This window comes from Cupressus sempervirens, chromosome 9, assembly GCF_028749045.1.
Source record: "Cupressus sempervirens isolate cs-2001-9-10 chromosome 9, ASM2874904v1, whole genome shotgun sequence".
Taxonomy (NCBI): Eukaryota; Viridiplantae; Streptophyta; class Pinopsida; order Cupressales; family Cupressaceae; genus Cupressus; species Cupressus sempervirens.
In genome coordinates this window covers 152,882,772-152,896,919 of record NC_143126.1, presented here as the reverse complement: position 1 = coordinate 152,896,919, position 14,148 = coordinate 152,882,772, and positions in this window count along the sequence as shown.

The following is a 14,148-nucleotide window of genomic DNA, read 5'->3' as shown; positions in this document are numbered from 1 at the left end:
TGAAATCATGGAAGATGGTAGTCATTGCTCTTTGATATGTATCCCCAACATTTTTTAGGCCAAATGGCATAAAATTCTAGTAGTATGTTCCCCAAGGGCATGTAAAAGCCATTTTGTGTTGATCTTTAGGAGCTATTATTATCTAATTATAGCCCTAAAAGCCATCTATTAGTGATAACATCTCATATCCAGCTATCATGTCTACAATGATATTTGTATTTGATAAAGGAAAATCATCCTTGGGACATGCCTTGTTAAGATCATGGAAGTCAATGCATATCTAGATGCCCTTAGAGTGTTTTCTTACAGGTACTAGATTAGATATCCATTTAGCATAATCAATGGGTCTTATGAAGTTGACATCCAATAATTTCTTTAATTCAACTTTGATAAGGAGGTGAACTTGAGGATGCATTTTTCTCAACTTTTTCTTTACTAGTTTCACTCCTATTTTTAGTGGTAAGTGATGAAGGACTAGTTCAAGATCTAATCCGGGCATGTTCACATAAGACCAGGTGAAATTGATCCACCTCTCTAGAAAGAATCAGACAAATTCATCCTTTTCCTTTGGTGATAATGATGTTGCAAAATGTATGACCTTGGGGTTGTTGGGGGTTCCCAAATTTATCTCTTCTATCATTTTCACAAATAATGTTGATCTTTCCTTCAATGGGGTTGTGTCCAATCTTCCATCCTTGGGCACCTCAGAGATGTTTTCACCCTTAGATACATCCTTTATTTTTACCTTTTCATGGTCTAATGGTGCCTTTCAATTTTCACCAAGAGACCTACTTTTCTCTTTGTTTGTTATTTTCTCAATTTTGTGAATGGAAAATGATGTTGACTCCCTGAAATATGCCATGATGTTTAGATCAATGAAGAATCTAGACTTGTGATCACCATGTGGTAAATCTTCACAAACCTCAAACAATTTTGTGATGGTGTCATCATTTTCAAACTGATCAAATGTTGGTGGTCCTTGTTGGTACCAATCAATAAGTTTAAGGAAAACTTGGGAAATGCCATCATCAGTGTTGAATAAGCTTTGGTCAAAGGCATATATATGGATATCCACTTCAGTTATATCATCAAGATCATGTTTAGAAGTAGGAGGGCTTGGATCCGAGAATATTTCAATCCAAGGTGAAGAATTGGTTTGAGTGATAGGTGGATTTACGTTTATCTTCCACATGTAGGCTATTAGGGTCAACAAACATATGATCAAGACCGAGGGAGCTATTAGGATCATCAATGTTGGATACAAATTGGGTGGGTTTAGGTTGGGTGTTCTTAGATGCTCTATTATCATTTGAAGCATTCACATCCTTAGACAAGGATGACTTAGTATTAGGAAGACCCAAAACAAATGGTTTGAATCCAAGTCCCAAGCTACAAGGTCATCCTATTGCAGTGATGCACTGAACAATGCCCTACTTTTGAGGCCCCAAGCCACTACATCCATCATATCCCTTTTTGTGCATGATGGTGAATCTAGGTCCATATTTTTCAGCGGATATAGAAGTAAGCTCTTGCTTTTCTTTAGCCTTTCCAATCCATGTAAAAGTATTTTCATAGACATGTTCTTCATGTAGTCCACCACCACTAGTGAAAGCCATAGAAGGTTTCTTTTGAAATATGAACTTAGCTTTGTGCTATATAAGAGGATGTTTACCATATGACTTGGGAGATAAAGAAAGTTTCCTAATGTGAAAGGCATGTGACATGGAATACTCACTGCAACCTTGGTCTTGGATTTTAAGCTTTCCTTTGAATGCGGGTGTGAGCTTGGAAGGATCAACATATTTGTAGGACTTGAGTGGATTAGCTACATGGTTTGTCAGGACCTAGTATGTAGTGGTTCCTCTAAGATTTGTGTAGAATTGGAATGGATATAGATCACCAAGGATGGTGACCCTCTACATTGTTATAGGAGAATTTTAAGCACTAGTGATATCTAGAGGACATTTCTTTCATAGCATGGATCCACGAGCAGCCTACTATCATGTTGTAGTTCATTTCTATATCAAGGACTTGGAATAAAGTGTTCTCAATAGTTGGACCAACTCTGATAGGTAAGATGATGACCCTCATAGATAAGCGTTCACCATCATCATAGACTTTGATTGTGATTCTTTGAGAGGGATCCACATTGTCTTCAAAATAACCCAAACCCTTGATTACTTTAAGTGTATAGATATTCAACCCTACTCCTTCATCTATCAAGACATGTCTAACCTTAACATTATGGAAAAAGACTTCAAGGTGAGGAGGATCATTGTGGTTGGGTCTATCTTTAGGAATATCTCAAGGGGAAAAGGTGATATGTTGTGACATAGATAGGTTCCCCACCATGGCCCAGAACTAGGCAACACCAATGTTATCTAGGACTACTAACTCCTTAAGGGCTTGATGCAAGTTCTTATGATGATGGGGGGATGCATGCAGTAGGTCCAAGATGGATATTTGTGTAGGGGTCTTTTCAAAATATTCAACAAGGCTATAATTAGATGAAGTAGGAGCAGAGGGTCTACTAGAGAGTGTAGGTCTATTAGAGGCAGTAGGTCTGGATGGAGCTCCAAGTAGGGTGATGTTGGTATGGTTTGTAGTGATAGCACATTAAGGGTCTTCAACCTTTAAGGTGAATGTGGATATGTGGGAATTAGACTCATTGAAATAGTTGATGGTGTAGTCATACCCAATGTGTGTGTAATTCATATTACCTTATGAGTTAGAGTTTGAACTAGAGGATTTCTCTTTATCATGATTACCTAAAGGATCTTTGAAGATAGTGTGATCAGAGTTGGATGTTAGCAGTGATGGATCAATTATGATTACACCATCATCAATAAGGTCTTATATTGCATGCTTTAGTTGGAAACATTGCAAGGTTTTATATCCTTCAGTATGGTGGTGATCACATAATTTCTTCTCATCCCACTAGGATGCTTTAGTTAGTGGCTCATATTTGATTGGGGGTAACTACATGAAGTTATTACTAAGTAATTGTTGAAGTGAAATATCAAGAGGTATCCCCAATGGTGTTAATTTTCTATCTTTTCTTATAGGATGTCTTCGAGGTCCATCCTATGTAGAAGTCTCAATTTTCTATTGTGAAGGTGATGTTTGATTGGGAGTTTGTGAATTTTTAGAGTTTTCACCTTTCAATGTTAGTTGGGGTTATGCTATGCTAATCATACGTGCATAGACAATGCCATCATTAGTCACATTCTTGTTTTTGGAGAAATCTTTTTCCATGTCATTAGAAAAAGTTCGTGTTTGTGTTTTCCTTATTCATCTTGAGGATTCCCTTACGGATAAGAGCATCTTCAATGCTAGCCCCTCTTTTCATCAATTTGGAGATGGTGCTTGGAATTTTGATTTTGAGTTCATACATAAGTCAAGAACTAGGTTTTTAATGCACAAGTTAACTTGTTGTTCTTCAGGAATGTCTAGTGAGCATTTAATGACTAACCTTCTCCAATGTAGTAAGAATGTGATAAATGGTTCTCACATCTTTTGTTTAGTTGAGTACAAATAAGAAAGCATCACCTCATTTGTAATGTTAAAGGAAAGGAAAAGTGGGAGATGAACTTGTTTGCTAGTTCTGACCAAGATTTGATAGTACTAGGAAGTTTGGAGTACCATTCAAGTGTGGCCCCACCTAGAGAATGAGGGAAAAATCTCATGAGGTAGGTGGGCTCATTACTAAGTTTGATACAAGAGGCACACAATTCCTAGATGTGATCAATGGGGTTTCCTTTTCCTTGGTATTGTTTGAATCTTGGAGCCTCAAAGTGTTTTGGGAATGGAGGCATACACAAACTTTTATCCAATGGATTAGGGAATAGATCCCCTTTTGTATATAGAGCTTGTTTCTTTTGAACTCCCAATGCCTCAACTTGTTTGGAAAGTTATTTGAATTTTTGTAATAGCTCTTCATTAGGGTTTTGCATGATATCTTTCCCTTCAAGTCTTTTGTGTCTATGAGTAAAAACCATTTTCTATGGTGAGAACTATGTCTACTCAATTCTAACATTTTTTTGTCCGATGAGTTTGGTGATGTGTCACTAGGTGCTGGAGGTATGTTAGTACCTCGAAGACAAAAGGGGCCCTAATGTTGGGGTACTTATTGTGATTTTTAATGTGGTACTTGTTTCGGTATCTACTACGATTGATGTACCATGTGTTCTTGTTGTTCCATTTGTTGGGGTTGTTGTTGGGATACCTAAGTTGGTTGCATGTGAGACCATGTATGTGACTATTATTGTAGAGGAATCTGTTGATGTTGTTGTGGTGTGTGTTGTTGTTGTAACAAATGTTGCTAGTATGCAATTTTTTGCTCAAGGCATCATTGGTACTCCAACTATTGTTTGAGTTGATCTTTTTGTTTAGCAAACATGGCTTGTTGTTGTTGGAATTATTGCTCATACATTGCATGGAAGTCAAGTGGATTTACATTGAAGTGCATGTTAGTGACGTTGGATGCTTGCACCACTTGAGGTTTTTGTTGTTGTGGTTGATGTTGCCATTGATACGTCAAATGTTTGTTGGAAGAATTAAGTCCTTGGACTATTGTAGATTTATGTTGTTGGGGTAGTTGGTTATGTCCTTGAGGATTGGTCACCATGTTGGTATTTTTTGTTTTTGGCACTTTTGTATGTTAGATGTTTCTCCTTGGGATATCATATTGACTTGACAATGAGGTGTGTTCTTTTTGGGAATAGGTGTAGTGTCAATAAGAATTTTCCATTGTGCATCAATAAGGATTATTGTAGTTAATGTTTCACATGGTGTACTCATGGGAAGCTCCATAATATTTGATGTCATAACACTTGGTAGGGTTAGGAGCAAAGGTGCACTTTATTGATTTTCATCCAAAGGAGGTATGTTTGGCATCCCTAGTGCACGAGTCCCTTTAGGCACATCTTGTTGTTGCATCATGTGATTGAGATCAAGTATTGACATCCTCTTGGGATATTTAGGAAGAGTCTTCTTTCCCTTCATTGGTTGTGGTTCATTAAGCAAGGGATTAATGTTGATGTTCTAGAATGTACTTTGGAGGATTTCAATTGTTCATTCATGATAGGATCTTATAGGTGCCATTGTTGTGTTTGAAAAATCTAAAGGTTATTTTCCCTTATCTAAGTCCAAATTGATCATGGGTTGTATGTTTTCAATTTTTGTGTTGGTTTGATGTTTGGAATTAGGCCTCTCCAAGTTTGGGTTAAATTTGACAATTTCTTGGGCTACCAAATGTTTGAAGTTCTTGTGGAATTTTTTTTCTTGACATGCCTTAGCCATTTCTTCATTAGTGATGCCATAATTAGTGTCAAAGTCATCACTTAGGTGTACAATACCTTGTGTTTTTGATGTGTTAGGGTTGAAGATACGTATGTTGGGTTTGCTAAATTCAAAGGAATGTGTTTGTTCATCCTCAAGTGTGGTTGGTACCCTTCCACCTCTGGGTGGTATGGGCATGAATATAGGTTCAAAGTTAGGACTCCATTGAACCATCTCATTTTTAGGGGAAGTGATTGAAGGAAACCTCATAGTAGGTGAGTTGGTTAAGGTGTATTGGATCATCTCTTGATTTTGGCGATCTTGCAAATACATGTTTTAGGGGTCTAGAAGTAAAGGTTTTGATGGCTCGATTTGATCTTTGCAAAATGTTTGTTGGGTTTTATTGCTCTTATTTTGTCTTGGCCAAGGTTTTGGTTGTGTTGGAACCTTATAAAATAAAGGTTGGTAAAGTTCTTCGGGTCCTTGGGCTAATTGTGTCTGAGTGAGTGCTGGCATGATACCTATGGATGCAAATGTAGTGGAGGAAAACCTAACTGGACTCCTTGCCTCCCAAGAGTGCACCTAAACTACCAACTATGCTCAGACAGTACCAAGTGCACCCTTGGTGCACTTGGGCCCCTAAAGTTAACCAGTTTGTAAGTATAATGTATGCAGTTGGTAAACAGAGGTGCCATGATGCCCAAAATGAAGAAAATGAATTATATGAGTGATTTCGAGTGTTTTGTAGGGTTTTGGGATGTCATGAAGGCTCTAGAAGTGTAAAATAGGGTTCTAGAACCTACGATGAAGTCCTTGATTACCAAGTGCACTCTGAAACTACTAACTATGCACCTGAAGTGTGCAGTTAGTAAAATAAGGCTGGAGTTGGTATGCAAGATATGAGATTTTTTTGGATTTTTAGGTGTTTAGAGATGTTATGTAATCTTGAAAAGTTCCAAATGATGTAAAAATTTGATATGCAATGTGAAAATTTACTAGTGAAGCTATGCAAATGAAAATACAAAGTGACATTTTGGAATTTGACTAAAAGAGATCAAAATGACTCTATGGTATGCAAAATGATGATTAGGGTTGGTCTTAGGACTTTGTAATGATGCTAGAGGTTGGTGTATGCAAGGTGGACTATGAAAAGGATGGTGTTATAAGGTTGATAATGACATTTTGGTTATGAGAAATGAGGATAAGTGACCAAGGAGACAAGTTGGTTGATATATGAGTTCATAGAGTTTGGTTTTGGAAATGATGATAGGATTTTGGAACAATGCAAGATGAAGGGGATATACCACAAGGGTAAGTCAAAATGACATTTAGGGACACTAGGAATATGGTTATGCTTAAGATAAGGGTATAGCCAAGGTTTTGAACTTAGGTGAAATCTTTGGAAAGTATTTTGTCTAGGAGTTTAACCTTGTGAAGAAGGACTTTGGATCTTGACCAAAAAGTGATAAAGGACAAGAAGATCAAATCAATAAAAGATTACAAGTTCAATTATATCAAGACATAGATAGAGTTTGACCAAAGAACATTATAAGTAAAGAAAAAAGGACTAGTCAAGATCCATCATCCATCAAGACTAGAAGACACTCTAGGACTCATACTTTGTTCATATTTTTGACTAAATTCAAAGGTTTTGGGGTTAAAAATGAAATTTAGGAGGATAAAAATGCTGGTTATGCTGGTTGGATATGAAATATGGAAACTTCCTAAGATGAAAAATGAGATTTTGAGTTGAAGATGTCATTTTGGGTAAGATGCAAAATGAAGACTTATAGTGGCATTTAAATGCAGTTTTAGGGTCCCAAAATGTAGTTTGGAGGCTCAAAATGGTCATACAGGTGCCCAACTATGCTCTAACAGCACCAAGTTCACTCCAATAGTACCAATTGTGCCTATGGTTTAGTTGGGGCTAGTTTGGGCATAGTTGGTAGTTTGATGGCGCAGTTGGGAGACTAGGTTGAATGGTTGCTGATTTTGAGTTGGGTGGTTGTCAATTTGCTATGCTAGAAAGCTAGGATGATAGGGATGATGTTATGATGGATTATAGATGTATAATTAGTGTTAAAACCCAAGGAATGATGTCCTAACTGAAGGCAATGAAGACTAGGAGGTGCAAAATCTAGATCATGGCATGCTAATGCAAGAGGATCTATCCAGGTACCTAAGGACACCTCTAAAGTCTTTGAATGTTGCTTGGAAGCCTAAATTTGGTCCTTAGACCACCAAATGTAGTTAAACAATAACAAGTATACCTATGGTGTAGTTGGGGCTATTTTGGGTGTAGTTGGTAGTTTTAGAGCACAGTTGGTAAATTGGGCTAAAACTAAGGCAATTTTAAGTGCTAGGGTTTCCAGATTGGTGTCACAGTGCAATAGAGGACAATGATAAGACTAGAATGAAGGTTAAAAATGATGTTTAGGATTCCAAAAATTATGGCTAAATTGTGGAAGATGAAGGTTGGGTATGCAAAGATGCAAGATGGAAGATGCAAAGTGCAGATTTTGAGGTTGAAATGTAAAAAACTAAGGCATGCACACTAAACCCTAATGAATGCAATATGAAAGATAAGGGATACTAAGTGAGGACTAAAAGATGCAATATGAAGCCTATATGATGCAAGTATGAGGCTTAAACTAGGGTGAATGCAAGTGGGTTCTATGCAAGGACAAAACCTATGTTATGCCAAGCACATTTAGGATCACAAGTTGCCATGTTTTCTAAGGCTTAAATGTATTGTACCAAAGTTTACAAAGTTTTGACAAAGGTTGTAATGTTTAGAAAATGTTTGATGTTTTGAAAAGGTTTTAAAAATATCCAAGGTGTATATTTGAATGTTAGCTTTTATCTTGATTAATGTTTTACACACACAAGACACATTAAAACAAGAATAGTTGTTGTTAAAAGTAAATAGTCACACCACAACCTAGGCTTTAGGACTATATCCACTGAATTCCTACATTAACCAAAGTTTAGTTGCACTTATCCATAGTAGACAACCTAGGATCTTATCACCTCAGGATCCCCCTTATAACACACTCACTTCTTGGGGCTACCAAGATCAACTTCCCAAGGGGCATGATTTCGCAATGGACTATTGTCTCTACTATGGACTACAAGAATATAGGATGTCTTCACGGGCATGGGTGACCCCTTGAGCCAGTGGATACAAAGGATTTTGGACACTAAAACATGGTTTTTTAGTAAGGTCATTCTATTTGGCAAGTGAATGATAAACTTCCTTAGAAGGTCTCCCAGCCACGAGATCTAGGGTTTGACGCACCACAAGGGTACTAGAGGAGAGCTATCACACAACAATAACATCAACTTGGCTTTCACCATAATCAAGTTTTGTATAGTGGCTAGAATGTTGACCTGTATTTTGGCCCATTACCACTTTGAAGTCATCCCCTAGTGCACCCAATATTGGGTATCTTGGTCCAAGGCAAGCTTCCTATAGAAGTCATATGGATTTCTCTTACACCCAAGATCCACGAATGGTGAGGGGAGAGGATACATCCATGTAACCCCTAAGATTTTAAACATTGTAGACATGCTTAGAAGAAATGAAAAAGTTCATTTAATTCACCAAATGAAGTGTTATCTAATCTAGGAAATCCACACACACATGGTTTGGACAAACACATAAGGTCTTTGACAACATCCTACAAAATAAGCATTAGTATTTTTTTAATGATTGGTCTTCATCCAAAAATCATCACATGCTGAAAATAACCATAAGTTAGAAAAAAACATCTAATCTAGGTCCTAGGAGAAAACATAAACCCTAGATGCAGATTATGATTAAAACATGTGCTTTATGTGAAGTAAGTGCACTTTGACAGAGTAGACTATGCCTCAGAAGTCCAAAATAGCTCAGAATTCCCCTAGCTATGCTTAGACATTGCTAACTACACCCATGGTGCACTTGGGGCCTAGAAGGGTGTAGTTGGTAGTTTTCAAGCGTAGTTGGGAGGTCAGTTGTAGACTGTGGGGAATTGAGCCCTAAGCATTATCCAGAAACTAAATTTTTGAACTCTACCCTCCCAAGTGCACTCAAATAGTGTAGACTATGCCTATGGTGTAGTTGGGGTCTAGAAGGGTGTAGTTGGTAATTTCTAAGTCTAGTTGGTATGCTGGGAACAACAGACAGGGGCCATGGTGACTCCTGGACTCTTAAAACTACCTTCTAGGGGTCCCAAGTGCACTCTAACAGAGTAGAGTATACCCTAGAAAAAAAACCTATTAGAATGCATGAAATAAGAGCATAAAACCATATTATTGGCCCCCCTAATTAGACAAGGTGTGATAAAGGGGAGAGAATAAGCCTTATAACCCTCCAAATGAGCTCCTTCCTTGCACCTACAAGCACAAACACAAGAAACCCAAGTTAGTTAAGCATGTTCATGTTGGGTTCACCAAAATCTAGGACTAGAAAATGGGCAAATGACTAACATACTATGAGAAAATCACAAACTTGCTAACATACATTGACACCCTCTAGTCTACCATGAAAGCCAAATAAACATAAAGGAAGTAACACAAGGTTAGAAACCCCCTCTTTCATTTATAGCTCCCATGTCCTTCCTTCTTCTCCATATGATGTAGCTTCAAATTTCCTATAGTGCACACAATGTTGAATCAAAAGTCTAAGATGGTGATAATGCTATGAGAATACTAGAAGATGTGATTTTAGCATGAGAGATGGAATAAAAGACTAAAAACTAGGGACTAGAAATGAGAGAAAGAATGCTCATTTTATAATCAACATGGAAGATGGGAGCATTGGAATTTTCACCTTAGATATGCAACATGGAAAGAGATTCCTTTGAGAATCCATGACACATATGACACAAGATGCCAAGTGTAGGATTGTATGATGCTTGGAAGTAAAACTTGGCTAAAGAGGGAAGTGAATTTATGACACATCATAGGACACCTCAAACCCACTTAAAGCCAAGAATCTATGACAATGGAAGCCAAACATGGATGTGCATAAGGAAATAATTATATATGGAGCATGATATATCTTAGCCAAGTGGCAATAGAGAATCCATGAGGTGTCACACCCATGTGTCACGATGATGTCAATATTGTGTGGAATATTTGAATTAAAAATCCCTTATTCCACACAAACAAACATTAGTAAAAATGGAATTAATGGTGGGAAATATGACTTAGGAAATTAAGAATTTCCATGGTTTGTGAGTGAAAAACCAATTAATTAATAAAATTAAATAATTGAGTATGTTAGGAAGAATAATTAGTGAAATGACATAGGATAAAATTATGGATTATTTAATCCTATAGAGAAAATTAGTAGATGATTGGCCAATTTGATTAAATGAGTGCGACAATATCCTTTAATGAAATGTGCTAATAATGGAGATTAACTAGGATGATGACAGATAGACCAAAGCCATGGTCAAATTGATCGATTGATTGCAATTGATAACATGCCAAGGACACATGACATGAATTTAAAGATACATAACATTTAACTAACATTGTAAATGCTACATGATTGAGATTGGTTGATAGGGTTAATCATAATAACATCGACAAACACTATCAATGTTACAAAATGGTTAATAAGGCCATTTTCTAACATTGAGAGACTTAACAATGTGAATGATTAGATGATGTGAATGATAGTTTAACCTAGCACTAAGAGATAGGATAGTACTAAGGTTAGATTGATAATATTTGATAGATTGATAGGTTTCCAAGGCATTGAAAGCCACAAAAATGCCTCGGACTAGATAGATGATGATATATTTGGAACATTTGACATGTTCTAGGTTGATTACAACTGATTCTAGGTTTATTTGATAAGATTTTGAGTTGATTTGAAATTGATGTAAAAGAGGATATGAATAATGATAGACACTATTGAGATATGCTCCAGTTGGCCAAATGATAGAGGTTAGTGGAATGAGAAAATGGGATAAATTAGTATGAAGAAGTGATGAAATCGTAGATGCAAACCATTTTTAAGAGTCTACACCATCATATGTTTGTAATATGCATTGTGTGAACTTAGTGTATGATCTTGTGAAGATCATAGAAGAGTTTTGTGTTAGAGAGATGCAATGATATTACAAGAAATTATATTTGACAAGATAAGTTTCTAGTTAGATAGTTGTTATTTTGTACTTATATTATTCAAAGGTATAGTACTAATGCTATTTAGGCTTTGGGTTTCATTGTCTTTCTATTAAGTCTTAACATGGTTAGCACAACTCCAAATAGGGTTGGAATCTCCTAATAAGGATTCAAAGTCTCCTAATAGAGACTTGTATATACTACTTGTATCTCATTAAATCATAACATGGCGTATCCTCTAGCAAGGAACTTTTATATTAGTACACCATTTTTTGGGTACCATCCCCAGCAAGGTTTTCCCTACGATCAAGGGTTTCACTAGTTAATGTTGTATAGGGGGAAAAGGGAGGCACTTTAATAGGGTTGTAAGCCTCCACTTATTTGGGCCACTAATCCATTCAAATATCTATGGTGGGGAAAGAAGGGAATTTCTAAATATGATTCTACTTCTAATCCAAATTAGGTTAGCTAGAACCCAGAAAGAAGCATGTCAATGCTAAATCTATATTAGAAAGAGGAATGCAATACAAGAAAATGTAAACTTTGGTCCTTAATAGGATAATGTAAGTGGCCAATTGAACCAACTATTTAAATAATGTAAATCTAGATGCTATGTCTGTACAATTAGCTCAATTAAGTTATAGATCTAGGATAAACAAATGAAAGGAAAAATAATATGAAATACCCACTTTAAACTTTGTAGAGGAAGATGTATTTTAACTCCAAAAATTGAGGATATATATTATTTTTTGAATATTCAATCGTAGATCATGAAATGAAATAAAAAAAAGTAACATAAACCATGAATGTCCTAGCAAAAAGGTATTGAAAGACTAGGCCAATTTGAAAGGACATCTTATGACCTAGTTGACATAGTTTGGTGATTTTGCAATGAACCTCTCTAGAAAGATCCCAAGGTGTAGATCTCAGATCTGTAAGCTTTGACTAATGTCTTGCAAATAAACATAGAAAATAAGGGTTTTTGTGGTTGGGATGGATGAGGGTGTGATTTTGTAAAGTTCTAGGTTAAGGATTTAAACATAAATGAGAAATGTAAATATAAATGACTAAAAGAAAAGATAAATGTTAGTCTTCACCTTGTTTGAGATGCCCATGAATAAGGATTTTCCATGTAAATGTATTGTAGGTCTTGAATTAGGAATGTTGGATATGTCAATGATTTGCAATAGATGTACCATAATTACATCATGGTGCCATAGATATAAATGTGCATGAATGAAGAAGATGATGAATTATTCAATCTACATCTCCTCCCTTGATGGTTAAACAATAAGCTAGATCTTGAAGAGGAAATGCTCACGAAGGATCCTTCAATGATATATAGAAATCTCCTTCCTTGAAAGCTTGAAAATTTGAACACTTGAACTCCTTGAATGCAAAAGGAAGAAATCATTAGTTGACAAATAGATTAGATTACTTGAATGTGTGATGTAAAAATGTAGCCTCCAAGTCTCATAATATATAAGTTTTATCATGGGAAAATAATACAAGTTAAAAGGAGAGTGAGATAGAATTAATTGAAATTCACTGAGCAATATGTTGACCTATTTAGGGCACCCTAAACCCCCTAGGCATTTTGTGTTCAAGCCCTAAAATCACCAGGAACTAGGTCAATCTGGGTCAACCAAAGCCTGGACTACGTTGACAATAGTCAACCTATTCTTAGAGATTTGGTCTAGAGTACTATAGAAAGAAGAGGTTTATACCAAAAGAAATAGAGTGGAAAAAGAAAAAACATAGGAGAAAAGGGGATCAAACACATGCACATCCATGGTCTGAAGAAGGAATTATGGAGAGGCTTCTAAAGGGTCTTAAAAGGAAAGTGGGTGCATTTTAAGATGGCATATTTACATTATTTAAGCAATTGGTTCAATTTCACTTTCACATTGTCCTATTAAGGGCCAAAGAGTACATTTCCTTCAATTTCATTCTACTTTATAATTTGAATTCAACATTGACACCTTTCCTTGGGTCCTAGATAATATCATTTGCATTAGAAGTGGAATCATATTTAGAAATTTCCCTCTTTCCTCATCATACACATTTGAATGGCTTGGTGGCCCATATAAGTGGAGAATTAAAACCCTATTAAAGTGTCCCTATTTTCTCCCTAAATAATGTTAACTAGGGAAACCCTTGATCAGAGGAAAACCCATAGTGGGGATGGTACCTACAAATTGATGTAATAATATAAAAGTTCCTTTTTAGAGGATAGACCCTATTAGGAGTCAATGAGATATAATCGATACATATGTGTCTCTATTAGGAGACCCTAAGTCTCTGTTAGGAGATTCCAACCATGTTAGGAGTTGTGATAGCTTGGTTAGGAGTTAATAAGATGAAAATTGAACCAATAGTCCAAATAACCTCAATACTATTCCTTCTAAAAATACAAGTATGAAACAAAAAATGTCTAACTAGCAGCTTGTCTTGCCAAATGGGTAAAATTAGAAACCTATGTCACCCTTTTGTAAAGGAAAGGTTAAAAAAGGTATAGCTATTCAACTTCAATGACATAAAAGTGGTACTATTATTTAGAATTTAAAAATTAAGTAAACTAATGAAATGGTTGAAGTTTAGGATTATTATTTTTAATGATTATTTGGAATAAGAATTGATATACTTTTCTATTTTCTAATGATGATTTTTAGTTGTTGAAAAATGCTAAAAAATTAGGGTCTAGTTCCCACCATAAAACTATATGAAAATAAGCCTTTTTCCCTTTGA